The 25,299-nt window shown below is 42.2% G+C and overlaps 1 protein-coding gene across 2 annotated transcripts in view; it reads left to right on the top strand.

Annotated features, from left to right (window-relative positions):
- Positions 1 to 25,299, top strand: part of TTC28 (tetratricopeptide repeat domain 28) — a 695,665-nt gene that overhangs the window by 97,906 nt on the left and 572,460 nt on the right. The window lies entirely within an intron of this gene.

Genomic DNA, 25,299 nt, shown 5'->3' with positions numbered 1-25,299 from the left:
ATGCCTACCTCACGTTAACATATTTTGAAGAACATATTTTGAACAGCCTCAGAGCAGAATGCAGACCCTGGGTGTAGGCATTTGCAGCTAATTTGTATAATTAGGGGTAAAGGTGCAAAAGCCAACCCAAGATAGAAGTTTTTTTCTATGAACCTGTGATAGGCTGAAGTTTGGTTTAGTTCTTGTCTGCCAGAGGTCAATTGAGAGTTTTTAAGTTCAACAAAGTATTCCATTTGTTGTCTTATTATGCTAGTGTCAGGTCTGCTGTCATTTGTGTTAGATACTAGGGAAGCAACAAGAAATGAATTTGGGCCCTTCCTTTAAGGAGTTGAGAGTCTGGTGGTTGGGGAGACATATAAAGTTATAACTTTTCCATTTCTACTATTATTTTTAAAAGGCCTTTCCCAGTGATCTTTAACATAATCATGGTTATTTTAAATTTTCTGTTGAGAGTTCCAATATTTGGGCTGATTCTATTGATTGTATTATATTACCTCTTTACAGTATGCTATTTATTTATTTTTTGGACAGGCAGAGCTAGACAGTGAGAGAGAGATAGAGAGAAAGGTCTTCCTTTTTCTGTTGATTCACCCTGCAAGTGGCCGCCATGGCCGGCGCTCTGCGCTGATCTGAAGCTAGGAGCCAGGTGCTTCCTCCTGATCTCCCATGCAGGTGCAGGGCCCAAGGACTTGGGCCATCCTCCACTGCCTTCCCAGGCCACAGCAGAGAGCTGGACTGGAAGAGGAGTAACCGAGACAGAATCCGGCACCCCAACTGGGACTAGAACCCAGGGTGCCGGTGCCGCAGGCAAAGAATTAGCCTAGTGAGTCACAGCGCCGGCTACAGTGTGCTATCTTTTTTTTTTTTTTTGACAGGCAGAGTGGATAGTGAGAGAGAGAGAGAGACAGAGAGAAGGGTCTTGCTTTTTGCCGTTGGTTCACCCTCCAATGGCCACTGCGGCCGGCGCATTGTGCTGATCTGAAGCCAGGAGCCAGGTGGTTCTCCTGGTCTCCCATGCGGGTGCAGGGCCCAAGCACTTGGGCCATCCTCCACTGCCTTCCCGGGCCATAGCAGAGAGCTGGCCTGGAAGAGGGGCAACCGGGGATAGAATCCGGCGCCCCAACTGGGACTAGAACCCGGTGTGCCGGTGCCGCAAGGCGGAGGATTAGCCTGTTAAGCCACGGCGCTGGCCTAAATTAGGATTTTTTTAGGGTTCAAAATTTGAGATCATAGATTTGAAAAATCTTTATGAAAATTCAAATTGATTCAAATTGTGGTACAAATGCATGGTTTTAGAATTATTCATTATAAAATGATTAATTAAAAGGTGGCATTTCATGCCTTTGTTTTGTCCATGGAAAAATATGGCTGAAATGAATATCAAAAGAATTTTTATATCATATAAGAAGACATTTGGTTGAGCATTTCCTCTATATACTTTAAATGTGTCAGGTAAACACTATGATCCAAGGAGTAATGATAAAAGGACAGTAATTTTTCTGGTGTGAGATCCATTCCTCCTTTGCTTCCCACAGTGACTAGTAACATCAAACCATCAGCTTTAAACTTTTCTGCTTTCATCTTCTCACATGAGGTTTTGCCTTCTACTTTACAGGGAAAATGAAATCATTGGTTTTTTAATGCCATCTATTTCTTATTATCCCTAGACCCCTTGTATTGTAAATACATGTACATTCACACTCACTTGATTTTTATCTTTCCATCTCAGAGGGATTTTCTTCTTCCCATCCAAGGTTAGTATCTCTTGCCTGATATCTGAGTTCCATTTCTGATCATCTCGTCTGGAGCCTTGGCCTGTACATTATTCTCTCTCTCTTAGAGTGTCTTTAATCTTTTTAGATCCTTTGCTACTTCAGTCCTGGATTTCTGTCTTCAGTTCTACATTGACCTTTAAGAAAATGAATTTTGGCATGAAAAAGGACATTGATTTCTTTTTAAAATTAAAGTATTTATTATTATTTTGTTTGAAAGAGAATTTTTATGTGCTGATTCACTCCCCAAATGTCCACAACAACCAGGGACGGGCTAGGCTAAGGCTAGGAACACAGAACTCAATCTGGGTATGCCACGTGGGTGGCAGGGACCCAAGAACTGGAGCTGTCATCTGCTACCTCACAGGGTGTGCACTAGCAGGAGGCTTATTGAAGCAGGCATTCTCACATGGTATGCACGCGTCCCAAGTGGCTGCTTAGCCGCTTCGCCAGATGCTTACCCCAAGACCCCATTTTTATAATCTCAGTCTCACCAGGGTATTCCTAGGCTTAGCCCCTCTATAGCTTAATTTCTATATAATAGAGATAAGATTTACTCAGGTTTGTTTTGAGAATTACAGAAAGTGAGGTTGAACAGTGGGTGTGAAGGACCTTATTTCAAACTGTAGCCCATGATAGTTTCTCCATGATGCTTGTTCTCTCTGTTCTTCCTTTCTTCCTTCATAGCCAGGCTTCTTCTCTTTTTAAAGATTTATTTATTTGGATCAGAAGTAGAGCAGCCAGGACTCTCACTGGCACCCATATGGGATACCAGCATTGCAGGCAGTGGCTTTACCTGTTTCACCACAGCGCTGGCCCCAAAGCCAGACTTCTTAGAAGAATGTTCTGTATTTATGTTACTGCTTCTAGTGTAGGTCTTGACCCCTGCCCCTGTTATTCTACTGTAAATTCTCAGTCTTAGTTTACAGTGATTTCCAAATTGCCAAATCCAAGGAGCACTTTTCAAACCTCCAGAATTTGCTTTCTTTTCCCTACCCCTAATGTCATTCTCTCACTAAGCAGTCAGAGAAAGCTTTTCAAATGTGAAGTTTTCTAAAATGTAAATTCAACTTTTTAATAAGTCTCCATCATCTGCAGGATAAAATAAATCACTTCTAGTAGGGAACAAAGCATTCTTGATTTAGGTCTGCATTGTCCAATATGGTAGGTATGAATTGTATGTGGTGATTTAAATTTAAATTCAAGTTTATTAAAATTAAATATTGAAAACAATTCTGCTTTACAGGAAAAATAAATATTATCAGTTTTTTAAAGATTTATTTATTTATTCGAAAGTCAGAGTTACAGAAAGAGAGGAGAGGGGGAGAGAGAGAGAGAGAGTTTTCAATCCATTGGTTTACTCCCCAGTTGGCTATAATGACCAGAGCTGTGCTGATCTGAAGCCAGGAGCCAGGAGCTTCTTCTGGGTCTTGCCACATGGGTGCAGGGTCCCAAGCACTTGGGCCATCTTCTACTGTTTTTCAGGCCATAGCAGAGAGTTGGATCGGAAGTGGAGCAGCCGTCACCTATATGGGATGCTGGCACTGCAGGCAGTGGCCTTACCCACTATGCCACAGTGCCGGCCCCTCATCAGGTTTTTGTTTGTTTGTTTGTTTGTTTTGACAGGCAGAGTGGATAGTGAGAGAGAGAGAGAGAGACAGAGAGAAAGGTCTTCCTTTTTGCTGTTGGTTCACCCTCCGATGGCCGCTGCGGCCGGCGCATCTCGCTGATCCGAAGCCAGGAGCCAGGTGCTTCTCCTGGTCTCCCATGCGGGTGCAGGGCCCAAGGACCTGGGCCATCCTCCACTGCCTTCCCAGGCCATAGCAGAGAGCTGGCCTGGAAGAGGGGCAACCGGGATAGAATCCGGCACCCCAACCGGGACTAGAACCCGGTGTGCTGGCGCCCCAAGGCGGAGGATTAGCCTGTTGAGCCACGGTGCCAGCCAAGGTTTTACATTTCAAACATGTAGTAGCCACTTGTGACTAATGCCTACCATATAAGTCAGCTCAGATATAGAATATTCCCACTTTTGCACAAAGTTCTATCAGATCTAGATTCAATATGTTAGAAAATAAGAGAATTAGCCCAGATGTGGCTCTTAGACAGAGAAAGCTGGAGGATGATGCTGGAGAGCTGGTAGTGTTAATCTACCCAGTCAAGAGTTCCTGGGAAGAAGCTGGAGGTGCCTGAAAATGAAGGAGCAGTGGGGATGGTGGTGGTGTCTGGGAAGGCGCAGCTGCTTCTGTCCTGTGTTGGACTGTGGGTGAGAAAGAAGAGAAAGCACATTCAGAGAAACAAATGGAATCCTGCTGGATTTTGCTTGTTGTATCAGGCTTTATCTTGGAAGAAAAAAAGGTGATACTTACTTACATCTTTAAGAGAAAAGGAGAAACGCTTGAGAAACAATTTATTGGGTTTTTAACTCTTTGGTAAATGATACCTCTGACCTGATATTACATGCTTTTTTGGCTTGAAGAAATTTTACAAGTATAAATGCTTTTACCAAGCTGAATGACATATTTTTTATTCTTATATTCTATAAATACTCATCTACAGTCCTTAGATTTTTCTGTTCATCATATAGTCAGGAATGCTATGGCTGTTTTATTCCCATCTGTGCAAGTTATTAATGCTGTGATGTTTTCAAGCTCCTGGATATTAATGTTTTAGGTTACTGAACTTCTGCAAGACGAGTCCATGCTGAGGAGACAGCTGTAAAATGCAGATGCTGACAAGCAGAAAAACAAAGAGATTTTCCCAAGGAATTGTGGGTATTTAATGTAACTCTTTAGTTCACAGTTCAGTAAAACCATGTTGTTTTCTTAGTACCACATTCTGTATTAACCTTCTGTTGTATTGCACAATAGGGAAGAAAGATGTGTTAACATTTGTCTTCTGCTTTTAATCCTCTACTTTAACTTTCAGTCCTCAGAGGCAGGAGTTCTGTCCCAGCACAGAACAATTTAATCTGTTCAAACTGATATTATACACATTTGTAACTTTTACTTAATTATTGATGAGAGAACTTCACCTTGTATTTTATCTTGTTTGTGAAAGTAAAAATAGATTACAAATTATAAGTGAAATTGACCTCTTATTTACACTTGCTTGTAACTTTTACTTAATTATTGATGAGAGAACTTCACCTTGTATTTTATCTTGTTTGTGAAAGTAAAAATAGATTACAAATTATAAGTGAAATTGACCTCTTATTTACACTTGCTTTATTGTTTTATGATGTCTCTTAAAAATGATTTCGTAAAATGAGGAGGATACTGAAGTGCTTGAAGGAAGAAGGGGAGAAGTAGTGATTGTGTTGCAGGGGTGGGGAAAGGGGAAGGCCTTGAGATCACGAGGCAGCAGGCTATGAGAAATGTGGCATTTCTCACTGGCGGCGTCCTGTAACTATGGGAGAACCACCATCCAGCCTACCCTGGTATTTCTTTTTAATCAAGCCCAGCTGTTGATCATGTGCACACTCTTTCCTCTGGGTATTGAGGGTGTGTTTCTCCCTTTCCTATGGTATCTTGAATGGCTACTTACGTATCACCTGGAACTTACCCATGGGTTCTGGGAGCCCCTGCTATACTGATCATTTTACTTTATGAATCACAAGAAAAATGCTCACCCCAAGTTGCATATAAAAACTTTAAAACAAAGAATGTGACTTGACCACATAAGTATTCTTGCTTTCTTTCTTTCTTTCTTTTCTTTTTTTTTTTTTTATGAATAGAGCTCTTGTTTTTAATTTGATGAGCAGGGAACTTTCCAACTCTAACCCTCTTTACAATCTGTCTTTAATTTGCAAAAAAAAGATGCATTCCAATTTTTCAGACATAAAACTGTTTAATGGATTTTTTTGCATTCGCTGGTTCTCTAGTCGTGTTGGGTTCTCCTGAAATCCAGCAAATATCACTTCATGGGTTTCAGTGTCCTTTTCTCATTTGCACATTTACATTTACTGCTTTGATATTAAAAAATGATTAGATGGCATCTTTCCTTAGTCCTCCTTAAATAACTCACAGTTGCAGCTGTTAGACTGTTTTTATAGAGTACTGTTACGGACCAGGTCTTCCCTGAAAGAAATATGAAAGAATTCCAACATCTTGGATCATTTAGTTCATTTTACTTATTCTTTGTGAGACATAATCTGTGTGTACTTAAAGACTATTCTGTGTTTTAAATATGGAACTTTTTTACTCTACTATATCTTCTTGGTGGCATTAAGAAACAAGCTGTTTTCTGGGATTTTCTTCTCCCTGTCACCACTTAATGCTATGGCAAATTTTATGGCATTCTAAGGTTTTCTTTTCTTTTCTTTTTTTTATTTTTTGACAGGCAAAGTGGACAGTGAGAGAGAGAGACAGAGAGAAAGGTCTTCCTTTTGCTGTTGGTTTACCCCCCAATGGCCGCCGTGGCCGGCGCATTGCACAGATCGGAAGCCAGGAGCCAGGTGCTTCTCCTGGTCTCCCATGCGGGTGCAGGGCCCAAGGACTTGAGCCATCCTCCACTACCCTCCTGGGCCACAGCAGAGAGCTGGCCTGGAAGAGGGGCAACTGGGACAGAATCCGGCACCCCGACTGGGACTAGAACCCGGTGTACCAGCGCCACAAGGTGGAGGATTAGCCTGTTGAGCCACAGCGCCGGCCGGCATTCTAAGTTTTAAAATTGGGCAGAACTTGGTCAGTTAATTATCCTAATATATTCAAATAAGATAAATCTAAAAACCTATACAGTCATTTTTATTAGCTGAGAAAAATGATAATTATAGGTATGAATTTTTGCTTTATTAGTCACAAGGTTATTACAATTATGTTGCTTTGCTTTAGTTTTATTTTTTTAAAAACAATTTATTTATTTATTTGAAAGGAAGAATTAAAGGAAGAAGCAGAAGTAGAGAGAGAAGTCTTCCATCCACTGGTTCATTCCCCAAATGGCTGCTAGGGCTGGGCCAGGCCGAAGCTAGGATCCAGGAGATTCATCTGCATCTCGCACATATGTGCAGGGATCCAAGCCCTCGGGCCATCTTCCACTGCTTTCCCAGGCACATTAGCAGGAAGCTGAATCAGAAGTGGAGCAGCTGGGACACAAAACTGGCACCCATTTGGGATGCTCGTGCTACAGGTTGCGGCTTAACTCACTATGCCAGAGTGCTGGCCTCTGTTCTATTTTTTTTTTTGGACAGGCAGTGTGGACAGTGAGAGAGGCAGAAAGGTCTTCCTTTTCCGTTGGTTCACCCCACAATGGCCGCTGTAGCCAGTGCACTGCTGCCGGCGCACCACGCTGATCCGAAGCCAGGAGCCAGGTACTTCTCCTGGTCTCCCACGCGGGTGCAGGGCCCAAGCACTGCCCTCCCAGGCCACAGCAGAGAGCTGGCCTGGAAGAGGAGCAACCGGGACAGAATCCGGTGCCCCGACTGGGACTAGAACCCAGTGTGCCGGCACCGCAGGCAGAGGATTAGCCTATTGAGCCGTGGCGCCGGCCCCCTGTTCTATTTTTTAAAACAAAAACTACTTAATAATTTTTAGAGATTAAAAACAGTGTGCTTGCCATAGCATTATAAATAACTCTCCTAAATTTATAAGCAGAGTTTATAACTCTGCTTCAGGCCTTGTATCAGGTACTTGAGACCTACCTAGGTAGTGTATTGTTTATAAACTTAGAGATATGTGATTTATTAGTAAGGTTATGTCAAGTGACACAGATACATTTTAAAATAAATCATGGGGGCTGGCGCTTTGGTGTAGCGGGTAAAGCTGCTGCCTGCAGTGTCGGCATCCCATATGGGTGCCAGTTCTAGTCCTGGCTGCTCCACTTCCAATCCAGCTCTCTGCTATGGCCTGGGAAAGTGGTAGAAGATGTCCCAAGTGCTTGGGCTCCTGCACTTATGTGGGAGACCTGGAGGAGGCTCCTGGCTCCTGGCTTCGGATCGGTGCAGCTCTGGCCATTGTGATCATCTGGGGAGGGAACCAGTGGATGGAAGACCTCTATCTCTTTCTGCCTCTGCCTGTCTTTAACTCTCTTTCTTTCAAATAAATAAATAAATCTTTTTAAAAAAAATAAAATAAATCATGTAACACAAGGAAAAAATTTTTTTAAAAAACATTATTTATTTATTTGAAAGGAAGAGTTAACAGATACACACAGAGAGGAAGAAACAAATGATTCCAATGGCCAAAGCTGGGCTTGTCTGAAGCCAAGAGCCAGGAGCCAGGAACTTTTTCCAGGTCTCCCATGTGGGTTCAGGGGCCCAATAACTTGGGTCATCTTCTGCTGTTTTCTCAGATGTGTTAGCAAGGAGCTGGATCAGAAGTGCAGCAGCCGGGAATTGAACTGGCACCCATATGGGATGCAGGCACTGCAGGGGGCTGCTTTACTCTCTATGCCAGTTCCAATCCCAGAAAACATATTCTTATAGTGACATCTATAAATAAATTAATTGAATTATGTTTGTTAGTGATGTCATGTTGTTACCTGTTGAAATTTTAAGTTGTATCTATATGCTTGATAATTACTCATGATTTCTAGTTTCCTTAAATACACCATTAGTTATTTAGAATTTTTTTCACTCAATCATAACATGTTATTTGTTTATTCCTTGGAGTTTCCTGATATTACTTAATTCACTAAAAAATATCCATTTTGTAGGATTGTAGAGTATAATAGATAAATTATCTAGAGGAATATAATTATTAAAGTATAATTAATTTTATGGTATTTTTGTATAAAATATTTTGTTATTATTGTTTTTGAGGAAGAGAGATATTGCAAATCCAATTATAGGATGAGCCTACTTGATTTAAACAAATGCTGTTTTTCAGAGGATATAGTTTGAAACCCTTACGATTTTACCCTCCTTACAACAGCCTTTGTACTTTCAGAATGGAACAGCAGAATCCTGGAGATTCAGTTGTTTTCCTCCAAAATGCCATATTTTATGAGTTACTTTAGAAATTAATACCAGATTCATCAAAGTAAAGCAAAAACATTTAGAAAAAAGTAATTACAATTTTACACTTACTAGAAATAATATTTAATTTTAGACCATTTATAGAGTTTAGTATATTATATTTAGTAAATATTTATATAGTTTTCACTAACTGCTTAATTTACATATAGCTATGTTTGAAATATGTGTAAAAATGACATTACTTTTAAATAGGCAAATTCATGGAACTCATAAAAAATAAATTGAATATAATATTAAGGAAATCTATGCAGGAAATTAAAGAGATAATATAAGATGGTATGGTACCTTACTAATATTTGGAGAGAATCATACTTTTTTTTTTTTTGACAGGCAGAGTGGACAGTGAGAGAGAGACAGAGAGAAAGGTCTTCCTTTTGCCGTTGGTTCACCCTCCAATGGCCGCCGCGGTAGTGCGCTGTGGCCGGCGCACCACGCTGTTCCAATGGCAGGAGCCAGGTGCTTATCCTGGTCTCCCATGGGGTGCAGAGCCCAAGCACTTGGGCCATCCTCCACTGCACTCCCTGGCCACAGCAGAGAACTGGCCTGGAAGAGGGGCAACCGGGACAGGATCGGTGCCCCGACCGGGACTAGAACCCGGTGTGCTGGTGCCGCAAGGCGGAGGATTAGCCTGTTGAACCACGGCGCCGGCTGGAGAGAATCATATTATAGACATAGCCCTATAATGAGAAAATGAGGAAGGTGCAGTTATGAGTTCAGCCTGTGTGAGTGGAGAAGGAATAGCAATAAGTCAAACTGTCTCCAGGTTGGACAGGGTACCCTGTTTCTGTGTTTCCTAGTTACTCTGTGTCCTTCTTGCAGACTTTATCACACAGTACGTTGAAATGATCTATTTACCTATATTTATATTTAAAAAAAATAAAGTATAGGCAAAGACTTTGCCAACAAATGTCTGTTAGAGCAATATTTAAAAATAATGAAAAACTGAAGACAACCTAAAAGTTCTATTTGAGGTAAATGGTCATATAAATTTTATCTTTTTTTTTTTTAAAGATTTTTCTATTTATTTGAAAGTCAAAGTTACACATAGATAGAAGGAGAGGTGGAGGGGGAGGGGGAAGGGAAGGGAGAGAAAGAGAGAGAGAGAGAGATAGAGAGAGGTCTTCCATCCGCTGGTTCACTCCCCAGTTGGCTACAATGGCCAGAGTTGTGCCAATCCGAAGCCAAGAGCCAGGAGCTTCTTCCAGGTCTCCCATGCAGGTGCAGGGGCCCAAGGACTTGGGCCATCTTCCACTGCTTTCTCAGGCCATAGCAGAGAGCTGGATTGGAAGTGGAGTAGCTGGGGCTCAAACCAGTGCCCAAATGACGATGACAGGACTGCAGGGGGTGCCCCGACCTGGCATACCACAGCGCTGGCCCCAAATTTTATTTCATCCATATAAGGCCATGACTATGATGGCCTCTGTCATGAGGCTACTAATAAGTTGGCCATAGAAGTTGCAGATACAACAGAGGAAGAAGAGCTAGCTTTTCCTGTCTGTCTTTCTGGAGCATAAAAATCTTTCTGTCACCATCCTAGGCTCTAGCCCCTGCCACCGTGGCTGGAAACCAGGTGACGCCAAGGCCCAACCACAGGTGTCAGCTCCATCCCCATCCCAGTGGGATTTGCTGCTCCTACTTCCCTGCCAGCCACCATCCCCACACCCAGAAAGGTTTAACAAGAGCTGTTCCTGAATGTGTGGCCCTTTTTCTCCTGTCTTGCGCTCGCTCTCTCTGGACCTCCCTCTTATGCTCTTCTTCTCCCTCTTTTCCTTCTTTATCCCTTCCCTCCGATCTGTTTCCCCACCAATAAACTCTTTCTTTAAAAAAAAAAAAAAAAACAACTCCCTAAAATTCTTACCTGACTTTGCCTTCTTTTCTTATAGCTTAAGATTTTATTTTCAGATATTGGCAAGAATGATGGAATATATTTTTTTTATTTTTATTTTTATTTATTTATTTTTTTTTTATTTTTGACAGGCAGAGTGGACAGTGAGAGAGAGAGACAGAGAGAAAGGTCTTCCTTTGCCGTTGGTTCACCCTCCAATGGCTGTCGCGGCTGGTGCGCTGCGGCCAGTGCACCGTGCTGATCCGAAGGCAGGAGCCAGGTGCTTCTCCTGGTCTCCCATGCGGGTGCAGGGCCCAAGCACTTGGGCCATCCTCCACTGCCTTCCCGGGCCACAGCAGAGAGCTGGCCTGGAAGAGGGGCAACCGGGAGAGAATCCGGCGCCCCGACCGGGACTAGAACCCAGTGTGCCGGCGCCACTAGGCAGAGGATTAGCCTGTTGAGCCACGGTGCCGGCCCGGAATATATGTTTTAAAAGAATTTAGGGGCTAGCACTGTGGCATAGGTAAAGCTTCTGCCTGTAGTGCCGGCATTTAATGTGGGTGCTGGTTCGAGTCCTGGCTGCTCCACTTCTGATCCAGCTCTCTGCTATAGCCTGGGAAATGCTTGGCTGCTGCACCCGCGTGGGAGACCTGGAAGAAGCTCCTGGCTCCTGGTTTCGGATTGGTGCAGCTCTGGCTGTTGAGGCCATCTTGGGAGTGAACCAGCACATGGAAGACCCACCCCTTCTCTCTCTCTGCTTCTGCCTCTGCCTCTCTGTAACTCTGCTTTTCAAATAAGTAAGTAATTTTTTAAAAAAAGTATTTAGTCACAATGATTGCTACAACAATATATACAAATTGTAAATAAGTAATAGTGGTTGTATTTATATGTTAAGAGTAATAGGTGGCTGACACTGTGGCTCACTAGGCTAATCCTCCACCTTGTGGCGCTGGTACACCAGGTTCTAGTCCCAGTCGGGGCATCGGATTCTGTCCCAGTTGCCCCTCTTCCAGGCCAGCTCTCTGCTGTGGCCTGGGTGTGCAGTGAAGGATGGCCCAACTGCTTGGGCCCTGCACCCGCATGGGAGACCAGGAGAACCACCTGGCTCCTGCCTTCGGATCAGCGTGGTGCGCCGGCCGCAGCGTGCCAGCCGTGGCGGCCATTGGAGGGTGAACCAACGACAAAGGAAGACCTTTCTCTCTCTCTCTCACTGTCCACTCTGCCTGTCCAAAAAAAAAAAAAAATAGTAATAGGTGCATTTTATTATCTCATTTTTACTTTCTTAGAGTTTAGAAGATTTAAGTGCTGAGCAAATACTGCTTTTATTTCTAAGAACAAGTAGATAGGGGCTGGCACTGTGGTGTAGCAGGTAAAGCCACCACCTACAGTGCTGGCATCCCATATGGGTGCTGGTTCAAGTCCTGGCTGCTCCACTTCCCATCCAGCTCTCTGCTATGGCCTGGGAAAGCAGTGAAAGATGGCCCAAATCCTTGGACCTCGGATTTGGGTCACTGCACTGCGTGGGAGACCCAGGGAAAGCTCCTGGCTCCTGGCTTTGGTTTGGCACAGCTCCAACCATTGTGGTCAGTTGGGGAGTGAACCAGCAGATGGAAAACCTCTCTCTTTCTGCCTCTCCTTCTCTCTCTGTGTGGCTCTGACTTTCAAATAAATGGATAAATCTTAAAAAAAAAAAAAAAGAACAAATAGATAATAAGATATTTTCTTTGTGTGTGGTATCCCCAAGCCATTGAGGATAAGGCAGTTGACTTGATTTTTTTTTTTTTTTAAATCATGGTATCCTTGTTACTTAATCCGTGTGTGGTACACAATAAATTCTTTGTAGTTGTTGAACATAGTCAAGTATAATTACAATTAAAAAGAAACAAAAGATAAAGGGATATAATTTTTTTAACTTTCGGTACACTATAGAATATGAACCACACTCTAAGTACTAATAAATAAAATGAATTAACTGGGGTGGGTATTGTGGTGCAGTGGGTTAGCTCACAGCTTGGGATACCCACTTCTCCTATCAGAGTGCCTGAGATCAAGTCTTGCCTCCACTTCTGAGCCAGCTTTCTACTACAGCTCCTTGGAAATAGCAGATGATAACCCTGTGCCACCCCGTGGGAGACCTGGATGGAATTCCTGGCTCTTGGCGTCATTCTAGCCTACTGCCAGTTATTGCAGGCATTTGGGGAGTGGACCTGTAAATGGATAATTTATCTTTTCCTGTCTCTCTGTCAGTTTGCTTTTCAAATAAATAAATAATAAATTTAAAAACTTGTAATAAACCAAAATGTATTTATTTTATAAAATGAATTCACTGCCTTTCCCATTTACAGTAGCTATAAGAATACTTAGCAATAAACTTAGCTAAGGAGATGAATAATCTAGATGCTAAAAACTATAAAATATTGGTGAAAGGATACAAATTAATGGAAAGATACTCAGTGTTCATGGATTGAAAGACTTAAGATTGTTAAAATGTCCATACTACTCAAGTGATCTACAGATTTGTTACAGTCCCTATGAAAATTCTAATGTCATTTTTCACAGAAATAGAAAAACAATCCTAAAATTCATATGGAATCATAAAAGCAACTGAATAGCCAAGGTGATCTTGAACAAAAAGAACAAAACTGGATACATCACCCTACCTCGATTTCAAACTATGTTATAACAATATACTAATTAAAGCAACATTGGACTGGCATGAAACTAGAAGCATTGGCTAAAAGAACAGAATAGAGAGCCCAGAAACAAAATTCACATGTTTCTGGCCAATAGATTTTATACACTTAAAAAAAAAATTGAGAGAGGGAGAGGGAAAGAGAGAGAGAGAGAGAGAGAGAGAGAAGGAGAAAGAGATATCTCTCATCTGCTGGCATGTGGTTAATTAATTTTTTAAAAAGATTTTTATTTATTTATTTGACAGAGTTACAGACAGTGAGAGACAGAGAGAAAGGTCTTCCGTTAGTTCACTCCCCAAATGACCGCAACAGCTGGAGCTGTGCCGGTCCGAAGCCAGGAGCCAGGAGCCAGGAGCTTCTTCCTGGTCTCCCGTGCGGGTGCAGGGGCCCAAGCACTTGGGCCATCTTCTACTGCTATCCCAGGCCATAGCAGAGAGCTGGACTGGGAGAGGAACAGCCAGGACTAGAACTGGCACCCATATGGGATGCCTTCACTGCAGGTGGAGGGTTAACCCAGTGCACCACGGTGCTGGCCCCGATTAATTAATTTTTGAGAAAAGTGAAACACACACACACACACACACACTTGGGCAAGTATAGTCTCTTCAATAAAGGGTGTTGGGAAAACTGGATAGTCATGTGCAGAAGAGCGAAATTGGATTTGTGTTTCATATCATGAAAAAAATTAAAGTTAAATACAAATTCTGAAACTATAAAATAATAGGAGAAAACTACAGGATATTAGTCTGGTTAATGATTCTTTTTAGATTTGATCCCAAAAGTTCAAGCAATAAGCATTAAAATAGATAAATGAAGTTATATCACACTTAAACTTATGCACGGCAAAGAAAACAACAAAGTGAAGGGAGCTTCTACAGACTGGAAGAAAATATTTGCAAGCAATAATTCTGATACAGAGTTAACATCCAAACTATATAAGAAACTCAGAAAAATCAATGGCAAATAAATGTAAAATAAATGACAAATGAGTAGGAAAAGGGCAAAGGAGGTGAGCGTTTGGCTTAGCTGTTTAGACCCTGGTAAGAATGCCCACGTGCTGCATCAGAGTACCTGAGTTCAGTCCCCAGCTCCGGCTCCTAATTCCAGCATCCTGCTTATGCAGACCGTAGCAGCAGTGGTGAAGGCTCCCCACTGTGGAATTCCTGCCTCCCTAGTCTGATACAGGTATTTGGAGGATGAACCAGTGGGAGGGAAGTTTCTATCTCTCTCTTTCTCAAATAATTTTAAAAAATTTTAAATGAGCAAAGGACCCGAACTGACATTTCTTGAAAGACAATATACAAGTGGCCAACAGATGAGTATGCTCAACATCACCTATAATCACACCTGGTAGAGTAACCAGTATCAAGAAGATGAAAAATAGTAAGTGTTGGTGAAGATTAGGGAAGAGGGGATCCTTGCATGCTTTGATGGTGAGAATGTAAATGAGTAGAGTCATTTTTGGGATATTGTGTATAGGTTCCTCATAAAACTAAAACTAAAATTACTAAAAATAAAATGAGCACAATCCCACTTTTGGGTGTATAGCCTAAGGACTGAAATCAGCATGTTAAAGAGACGTATTCATAGTATTCACTGTAACATTATTTACAATAGCCAAGATATGGACTGGATCCTCAGTGTCTACCAGTAGATCACAGATAAAGAAAATGTGATATTTATACAAAATGGAAACCTATTCAACCTTAGAAATAGGGAAATCTGCCACATGTGAGGACTGAGTAAATCTGGAGGACATTATGCCAAGTGAAATGAGCCAGATACAGAAAGACAAAAATGGAATGTTTTTCCTTATGTGTGGATCTAAGACTTCTAGGAGTCACTCTTGTCTCTTCTTCTCTCTCTCTGTAACTCTGCCTTTCAAATAAATAAATAAATAAATAAATCTTTTAATTTTTTTAAAAAAGGTAGAAAATTGCAATTAGATAAAATAAAAGGAAAAAGAAATGCTACCATTTATAATAGACTCACACTAATTGCAATTCATTTTGAAAAAAAATTTTTTTTGACAGGCAGAGTTAGTGAGAGAGAGAGATAGACAGAGAGAAAGGTCTTCCTTCCGTTGGTTCACCCCCCAAATGGCCGCTATGGCCGGTGTGCTGTGCCAATCTGAAGCCAGGAGCCAGGTGCTTCCTCCTGGTCTCCCATGCGGGTGCAGGGCCCAAGCACTTGGGCCATTCTTCACTGCCTTCCTGGGCCACAGCAGAGAGCTGGACTGGAAGAGGAGCAACTGGGACAGAATCCAGCGCCCCAACCGGGACAGAATCTGGCACCCCAACCAGGACTAGTACCCTGGGGTGCCGGTGCTGCAGGGGTAGGATTAGCCAAGTGAGCTGCGGCGTTGGCCTCATTTTGAAATTTTTATCTGATTTTTATTTATTTTTTAAAAAGGAAGAGATGGAGAGTTTTATTTAATTATTTAAATATTTATTTATTTATTTATTTGAGAGGTAGAATTACAAACAGTGAGAGAAAGAGACAGAGAGAAAGGGCTTCTATCCACTGGTTCACTCCCCAAATGGCTGCAATGGCTGGAGCTGAGCCGATCCAAAGACAGGAGCCAGGAGCTTCTTCTAGGTCTCCTGCGTGGGTGCAGACGCCCAAGTGCTTGGGTTGTCTTCTACTGCTTTCTCAGGCCATAGCAGAGAGCTGGATTGGAAGAGGAGCAGCTGGGACTAGAACCGGTGCCCATATGGGATGCCAACGCTGCGGGCAGAGGATTAACCTACTGTACCACAACTCTGGCCCCAAGTTTTATTTACTTTTTTAAAGAGGGAGAGATGGAGATAGAGATAGAGATAGAGCGAGAGAGAGAGAGAGAGTGAGAGAAAGAGAGAGAGAGAGAGAGAGAGAGAGAGAGAGAGAGAATCGATCTTCTATTTGCTGGTTCACTCCCCAGATGGCCACAGATGGCCGGGGGTGGGGCAGTTCAAACCCAGGAGCCAGTAGCTTCATCTCTATCTCCTGCATGAGTGGCAGAGGCCTAGAAACTTGGACCATCTTCCCAGGCCATTAGCAGGGAGCTGGATTGGAAGTGGAACAGCCACGGCTTAATCTGGTGCCTATATGGGATGCTGGTGTCACAGGCAGCAGCTTTACATGCTATGCCATGATGCTCCACCCAATCTGCTTTTTTTAATATTTATTTATTTGAAAGGTAGAGTTACAGAGAGAGAGGGAGAGACAGATCTTCCATGCACCGGCTCACTCCCCAAATGGCCACAGCAGCCAGGGCTGGGCCAGGCTGAAGCTGGGACCCAGGAGCTTCTTCCAGGTCTCCCATGTAGGTGCAGGGGCCCAAGAATTTGGGCCATCTTCTACTGCTTTCCCAGTGAATTACCAGGGAGCTGTATTGAACAAAAATGGAATGTTTTTTGGACTGGTTGGAGCCGGGACTCCAACCAGTGCCCATATGGGATACTGGAACTTAAGGTTGTGGCTCTGCTTTTTAAATAAGATTAATTTTTTTTTTTTGTTAAGTGCTAACTAACTGTACATGGAAGTTAATTGTGGTGGTAGGTGTTTGGTGCAGCAGTTAGGATGCTGCTTGGGTTGCCTAAACCCATATTGGAGTCCTTCTATGCTTCTAATTCTGGCTTCCTGCTAATGTGCACCTTGGGAAGCAGTAGGTGATGATCAAAGTGCTTGTGATCCTGCCACCCACATGGAGGATCTGGATTGAATTCTGGGCCCCTGGCCCAGCCAGCCCTGGCTGTTTTGGACATTTGAGGAATGAACCACTGGATGGAAGATCTATCTATGTCTGTGCCTCTGCCTTTCAAATAAAATAAAAGTAAATAAAAAGTCATGAAAAGTTAAATGTCTAAGGGTTAATTATGTTATCACTTATGAAATAGAACATTAGCAGTTCCTTAAGTGCCCCCTCTGTGTTCATCTTTACACATACCCCTCCCCTTTTAAATGAACACTGTTCTGGTTCTTGTACTAAGTTGTTCTCTTACTTTGTATTTTTTAAAAAATTTATTTATTTATTTGAGAGGTAAAGTTACAGACAGAGAAGGAGAGACAGAGTGAGAGGTCTTCCATCTGCTGATTCACTCCCCAAATGGCCAAAACGACTGGAGCTGGGCCAATCCGAAACCAGAAGCCAAGAGCTTCTTCTGGGTCTCCCACATGGGTACAGGGGCCCAAGGACATGGGCCATCTTCTGCTGCGTTCCCAGCCCATTTAAGGGAGCTGGATCAGAAGAGGAACAGTCAGGACTCAAACTGGTGCCTATATGGGATGCTGGCGCTGCAGGTAGAGGCTTAACCTACTATGTCATAGTTCTGGCCCTTCTTTCTTTCTTTATTTTTTTTTTAAGATTTATTTATTTATTTGAAAGTCAGAGTTACACAGAGAGAGGAGAGGCAGAAAGAGAGAGAGGTCTTCCATCTGATGGTTCATTCCCCCAGTTGGCCGCAACGGCCCAGCTGTGCCGATCTGATGCCAGGAGCCAGGAGCCAGGAGCTTCTCCCGCGTGGGTGCAGGAGCCCAAGACTTGGACCATCTTCTACTACTTTCCTAGGCCATAGCAGAGAGCTGGATCAGAGGTGGTGCAGGTGGATCTTGAACAAGTGCCCATATGGGATGCCGGCGCTGCAGACGGCAGCTTTACCCACTATGTGATGGTGCCAGCCCCCTCCCCCCTTTGTAGTTTTGCCATATGTATGTTGATTCCTTTAACCAATATATTATCTACTTTTGCTTTTTTTTTTTTGAAATTTTTCATACATGAGACAATCCTGTAAATATTTTTCTGAGACTTCTATCTTTAGTCAGTGTCATGTTTCGTGTTCAATATTCATCCATTTTGGTGATCTACTTTATTTTCACTCCTTTGTAGAATTCCATTTGTGTAAATATACTATTTATTTTATACTAATGTAATTTCAATGCTTGTGTTGTTCTAAGATTTTGCAATTATTAACAGTGTTGCTATGAATATTCTACATGTTGCTATTAACAACTCTTTATGAAAGAGTTTCTCTCAGAGTGAAATTGCTGGGTTGCACATGATTTGTATTTTCACCTTTATATAATTTTTTTTCAAAGTTTTGTAAACAGTTACCAATTTACTTTGCCACTAGCAGGATATATTTGAAAGTTCTTAACTGGTAGTATGCATTCTTGTTGCAGCTTAAATTATTTGCCAGTCAAATGAGTTGCAGTGCATTTTTAATCATAAAAATGGAGTAGGTATTGTGGCATATTGGGTTAAGCCATTAATGGGATGATTGCATCCCATATTAGAGTGTCAGTTGAAGTCCTGGCTGCTACATGCTTCAGACGAGATTGAGCGTGTTCAGGGTGCTAATGGCTATAGACTGCTGCGTGCTTCAGTCTTGCTGATACATTAGAGGCACTGGGTGGTTTCCCAAGTACTTGGGTTCCTACCACCCATGTGAGAGACCCATATGGTCTCCGTCTGGGTCGCCTACATGGATGGGAGGGGCCCAAGTACTTGGGCCATCTTTTATTTCCTTTTCAAGCACATTAGCAGGAAGCTGGATGGAAAGTGGAGCAGCCAGGACTCAAGCTGGTGCTCAAGATGGTGTTTTAACCAGTTGTACCACACTGCTGTCCACACATCCTTAATTTTTAAGCATAAATGTAAAGAGGATAATATATGTCTTTTTAAAATTATTAAAATTATTGCAAGTTTTGAATCATGATGTATAAATTACTAAGGGGGCTACAACATAGAGTTTATGTAATTTTGTGTTAAAGTTATTTATTCAAATTGTTTCCCTCAGTGAGAACAGATACACAGGGCTTCATTCATGATTTAGAAATTGATTAAAGTAGAAGAAATGGCCAAAGATTTACTCGGCACATTATGTTTTGCTTAATTTGGCTACTGCTTAAAGTTGTGCATAGCCTGATGTAATTGGCATTGAAGAATAAGCAGAAATGTAGTTTTGTGAGCATAGACCTATTCAGGACATATGCTTTCCTCAAATGTTCATGCATACCATCATTTTGCAAGTTGTACCTTACACAGCAAATCAAAGAGTAGTCTCTAAAATCTTATCTGTATGGACAGAAAAAAAGATGACAGCTTTAAAATTCCATGATATCTTTTATAAATTTAGCTTTTATTTTTTACCAAAGTTGTAGATACATTTCTTTTAAAGACTTGAGGAACCCCACACTCCCCTGTGGTGCCTTGGCTCCCCAGTCCTCCTCCAGCCATCTAGCTTCCTTCCCTCCCTCCCTCCCTCTCCCTCTCCCTCTCCCTCTCTCTCTCTCTCTCTCTCTCTCTCTTTCTTTATTTCTTTCTTTAAGGGAAAGGGTTTATTTGGGAACACCCTACAGACTGGAGTGAAGGGGCGGCGAAGGAAAAAGAGAAGGAGACTGTAAGAGAGAGACAGAGAGGAGGGAGAAGCCAAGAGAGCACGTGTGCAGGAACAGGCCCTTTTAAAACTTTGCCTGAGGGTGGGCAGGGAAGCAGGAGCAGTGAATCCCATTAGGATTGGGGTGGAGCCTGGCTCAGGTAGCTGGGCTGTGTGGCCACCTGGCTAAAACTTTGCCAGTTTCCTAACATTCCCTCCTTTTGTTTTTCATAAAGCAGGATTTGTATGGGGTTACATTAGTCCCAAAAGTCCAGGAGGGGTAGAGGGACAATGATCTGTCTTTAGAGCTACTTCCTGCTGACATGGGGTGGTATTCTTTGCTGGCATGGGACGATGTCTCAGGCCGCTGTCTCCTGGGTGGGGAGCCGAGTATATTCCTGTAGCAGCATTTGGTTGACCGCCTGGTTGTTGAAGGCCTTCGTTTGTTCCATTATAACTTGCTGTAAACACTGTAGTATAAAAGGGTTGAGACTAGTAACCAATGATCCTAAGAGTAGCATTAACCATTTCATAGAGGAGAGGAAATGGGGGGGGGGCCTCTGGACCCTTGTGGGGACAGTTTGATGGATGTGGCTTAAAGCTGGTCCCAGCCAAGACTGGGAGAAAAGGCCACTTAGCTTTTGCAGGTAGCTGGGCTTGTCTGTAGAGAAATTCTGAACAATCATACAACATTAAGTGGGGGAGAGGACCATCAGTACACACAGGTTGGGAGTAGAGCCATTGGTGGTAGAGTAGAGGCTATGGTTAAAAGGAATGAAGCCTAAGTGGGCTAGATACAGAAGACACAGTTGTTATTAGAGAACCTAAGAAAGGTGCTAAGCTACAGATAAGTTTTCTAATTGAGAGGCAAATAGAACCTGACAGAAGGGGCTTGATAATAATCAGATGGGCTTTAAAGCGTAAATTATGAGGCTTAGACTCATCTATCTCTTCATATAGCCTACATCCTAAGGGAGGTGTGAACCTCCTTGGGAAGGCACCCTGTTGACTTCCATTACCTAGCTGGCCTGGGAAGAAAGCTGGCCAGGTAAAGGCAAGTGGCAACTCCAAAAGGAAATATACAGTTCTGCCTGCAGTGTTACTGACCCTATTTGGCCATCTCCTCAGCAGCAATGGTCACCTTGGAAGCTGGGCTGAGTGAAGGGCTTTTCAGCTTAGAGCCAATAAGATCTGTGGCTCTGACCTGGGCGTCCTTCGATTCCAGGGCAGGTCCATTTCCAGTGATCCAACTCTTGGCTGGCAGAGCTGCCAGGGCTCTTCATAGCTGACTTCTGCTGAAGCCCAGGCTTGCCACATTGAAAGCCATTGCAGTGGACTGGACTGTTGGGTCTCCTTGAGGGCAGATCACTGTACAGATCAGCCATTAATAGGCCTGCCACCTATCTCTACTTTTCTGATGCCTAGCTTTCTTTTTCTCCTGATTTTTGTTAAAGCAGACCAGAAGAAGCAAGTCAAGGGGGTGCTCAAGTCCCATCTCTAATCTTCGGTGGCCTAAACTAGAAGTCTGTAGTCACAGGCATGTTCTGTAGTAGTTTATGTTGAGGCAGACAATGCCCATGAGGAAAACTATATTTTCACTTTAAAACTTTCTTTCCCTTTGTTTTGAAAGGGAGGTCTTTTCTGCTTACTGTTTACCTTGCTGATGGCGAAGTAAATTTAGCTAAGAAATTATAATTTAAGCTCTTATTTTGGCTATGCTATTACAGAAAAATGTTAGCCATCTATTTTTTATAGGATCTAAAATTAAATTTTGAATCTTGGAGAATCCTTCATAATAGAAATAGTTTTCTACCTCGAAGAGAATAGAGAAAGAACAAGTTGGGCTCAGAATAGAAAAATGAGGGAGCAAGTCCCAGATCACTTACTGACAATAGCAATATCACATGAAAACTTAGAAAGCAGTTTTACCCATTAGATAACAACTTAAGAAAACATTTACCAGAAGGTCCAATGCCTTCCATAAATATTAAAAATACATATTTGGAAACATCTCTCTTTTTTTTCTCTCTCTCTTTTTTTTTTTTTTGACAGGCAGAGTGGATGGTGAGAGAGAGACAGAGAGAAAGGTCTTCCTTTTGCCGTTGGTTCACCCTCCAATGGCCGCCGCGGTAGTGCGCTGCGGCCAGCGCACCGCGCTGATCCGATGGCAGGAGCCAGGTGCTTATCCTGGTTTCCCATGCGGGTGCAGGGCCCAAGGACTTGGGCCATCCTCCACTGCACTCCCGGGCCACAGCAGAGAGCTGGCCTGGAAGAGGGGCAACCGGGACAGGATCGGTGCCCCGACCGGGACTAGAACCCGGTGTGCTGGCGCCGCAAGGCGGAGGATTAGCCTAGTGAGCCGCGGCGCCGGCCGGAAACATCTCTTAAATACCTAACATGATGTAGCTTTTTTAACCAGCAAATTTAAGCACAAACATATGTTTTTAGTTTCTTTTTACCAACAAGTTTAAAACATATGATACAGAGATTCAGGTCACATGAATTAAAATATATCTTTGAATAATTTTACTGTTTAAATTTATGGACAATCTTTTATCTATAAACCAATTAAAAATAAAACTCTTAATAAATTTTTCCATGTAGACATACAATATGTATACACATATAACAGACCAATATAGCAGTTTTAATAGCTTTTTTTAAGAGAATCTAACTCCTGTTTGTAAATTACCAATTGATTTGAATTACTTTTTGTTTTAGTAACCTCAGCTAACCATACTTTTTTACAGTTGGTACCTTTAATATATTATTGGCTTCATCTGTTTAGAGTCATCCCAAAGTACTGAATACAATACATGTGGCTGGAAAAATTCCATCAGAACCTATAGGAGGACAGCTAAACAGAACCAACAATGCTTTAGTTTTGTGAGCAGCAATTTTGATATAAAACTGTGGATGACAAAACTTTAAGTTGCCACATTTAAAATTATAAACTCATTAACCAACAAGAGGCTTACAAGTTTGCTTACTGCACACAGTATTTTTGAAAGCGCCTGTAGGATTTTACAAAGAATTTTCCATCTTTAGGTCTCTGGGTCTTTCTCATTAAGATAACCATCATGTCTAGTAATACAAGATTATTAGACTTTTTAAATTTTCAGGCATTTGTATCAACAGCATTTTATATTATAGAAACTTAAAATTTAGTACCACTTCACATCTTAACAGTACTTCTAACATAATCCAAATAGTCTGATTAGTTGGTGTCTCTGAAGGACCCCAAGTTTGGGAATCCAATGCGCTCGGGTGGTCACCCAAAGACCCAAACTCCAGACCAATAGATGCAAAAGCAAGAGGATTTTTATTAGGCGTTTGTGCAAACGGGCTCCCTGTCACCAGAGGCAAAGAGAAGCCCTGAGCAGCAGTTACAAGTATCTTTTAAAGGCAAAAACCACAAGATTAACATATTTCGTGGGGTTTGGCTTGATTGGCTAGTTTAAAGGTTACCATGGGTACTCATTGGGTCCTTTTAGATGGGGAGTGACTGCCCCGGGCGGGGTAAGGGGGCTATTTTCTCGGAATACCGGAGGAATGTTCTGGGAAGGGCGTCTGTGAAACCTGCCTGAGATCGGGCCCTGTTTCTTGTTCTCAGGCCTAATTCCTTGTTTTCAGTTTGGCAACATTCTTACCCCCAAGCGTTAGCAAGCAAAGCTGATGTGTACAGAAGCAAGAGATCTGCAATTAGCTCTTAGCCACACTCGCCATAAAGCACACCAAACACCAGAGTAAGGGTCCCTCAGGTTTTTCATCTCTACAAGATGAGAGACATAAGTCCTTCGATTTTTTCAGTTGGGCCCGAACTGGAAAAACCGAAGTCCAAAATTTACTGGAAATTTGAGTCCAAATTCTTTGAAACTTTGATTTTTGATTTTTTGAATGTCTGTCAAGAATGTCAAGAAGGCTCAAAATTCAAAATATCTGTTTGAAATAAGATTCCTTAAAATCATGACATAATATAGACCAAATTTGATCACTCTTACAAAGTGATTATTTAAATATTTGAAAATAAGCTCATATTTAAAAATCCATAGCTCTTAATAAAAATTTAGCTGTTTTTAAACAATTAGAATTTAGCAGACATCAAGAGAACATAACAGATTAATTTATTGCTTTAACAGAGAATCAGATTTTAATTCTATGTCAAAGAGAAATAGATTAGTATACTTGTGATGTTTTCCATCTGCCAATGTCCTTGATTTACATTTTGAGATAAACTGTTAAAAATCTTCAAATTAAGATTAAGGTAACACATCAAATTTTAGCCTGAGTTACTTTAAACAGTGTTGAACTATTTTCATAGACAGTTTATGAACTAATCCAAATAGTTTTTTTATAGAATATAACATGTTGAGTATACAAAAGTTTACATTTAGACACATTTTATTCACTTTACCCAATTTAAATTAGCAGTTACACCTAAATGACTTAAGGTGCTGATATATTTTATTTGAATTTAATTAAAATTAAAATTGCATTCATCTAAGACAAGTACTAATTACCCATTGCTGTTTCATTGAGTACTGACTACCCGGAAACCTGTTAAAATAAATTGCAAAATAAGTTCAGCATTTTACAAAGCAATATTTTTAGATTCAAAGAAAAATTAGTTACAGTGGGCCAGGTCCATGCAGGAAATCTGATTCTCCTGTCTGGCTTGCTCATGATAAAACAAAGAGCCATCAGAAGGGTGGGATACCTAATTTGTTTCTCAATAAGCAGGGAGCCCAAAAGGATGGGACTACCATTCCCTTGCTATTATGGTAAGACTGGGACAAGAGGGGGACAAAAGACCAGTTGGAGACCATGGAGACTGCCATTCCCAAACCTATAAGACAGAGATAGTAGACTTAGGGCCAGGACTGGTTCTAAGATAAAAGTCAGAATTTCTAGGTGGGAGGGGGAGATACCATGAGAGTGGGGGTAGGAGCTAGGGAGGAAGTACACTGTGGGCAGAGAATGGCTTTGAGGAATAGATAAGCAAGAGGCTTGAGATAAGATGGAAGAGATTGCAGTGGAGGTGGGAGTAGAGGTTGACCCCGCCCCCTGGAATTCGATGGGAGGGGGAGGTGAGGACGTAGCCAGGGCTGGAGCTGCTGCGTGGGAGATAATGGCGCTGGAACTTCAGCTGCTGAGGCCTTAGGAGGTGGCTGAGCCAGTGCCTGTAGATTGGAGCGGTAAGGGGGAGGTTCATCTGCAGGATCAAAGGAGGTGTGGTAGTGGCGGGAACAGGATTGGGGCAGAAGAAAGGATTTTTTGCTCAGGCTTCTGCCTCCTAGTGTGAATATTGGAGACCAGAAGGACTTGAGTGGGACAGCAAGAAGTACACAGGGAAGGTTTAGTTCGAAGACAGGAAAAGGCTTGAACCTATGGAATCTCCTTCCATTTTCCCCGAACACTCACTGAAGTGATAAAGATGTTATCAGGGTCAAACTATAAAGAGGTTATCAGGGTCAAACTACCCCAACTTCTGATCCCTCAGGGCCAAATGCGCCACCATGGAGGGGCTGCTTTTTGAGGGCTGGGGCCAATTTGAGAGGGACCATATTACTTAAAAGGCAACCAAGAGGACAATCAGATGGAACGCGGGAGGAAGAATTTCCCATGGTGACTCAGTAGGTCAGATCGGTGGACAGCAAGAGTCCTTGAAGTCCTGGCCATCTGA

The sequence above is a fragment of the Lepus europaeus genome, chromosome 23 (genome assembly GCF_033115175.1).
Source record: "Lepus europaeus isolate LE1 chromosome 23, mLepTim1.pri, whole genome shotgun sequence".
In the NCBI taxonomy this organism is placed as follows: domain Eukaryota; kingdom Metazoa; phylum Chordata; class Mammalia; order Lagomorpha; family Leporidae; genus Lepus; species Lepus europaeus.
The sequence above is the reverse complement of the archived record's forward strand: the minus strand, read 5'-3'. Positions and strand labels throughout refer to the sequence as shown.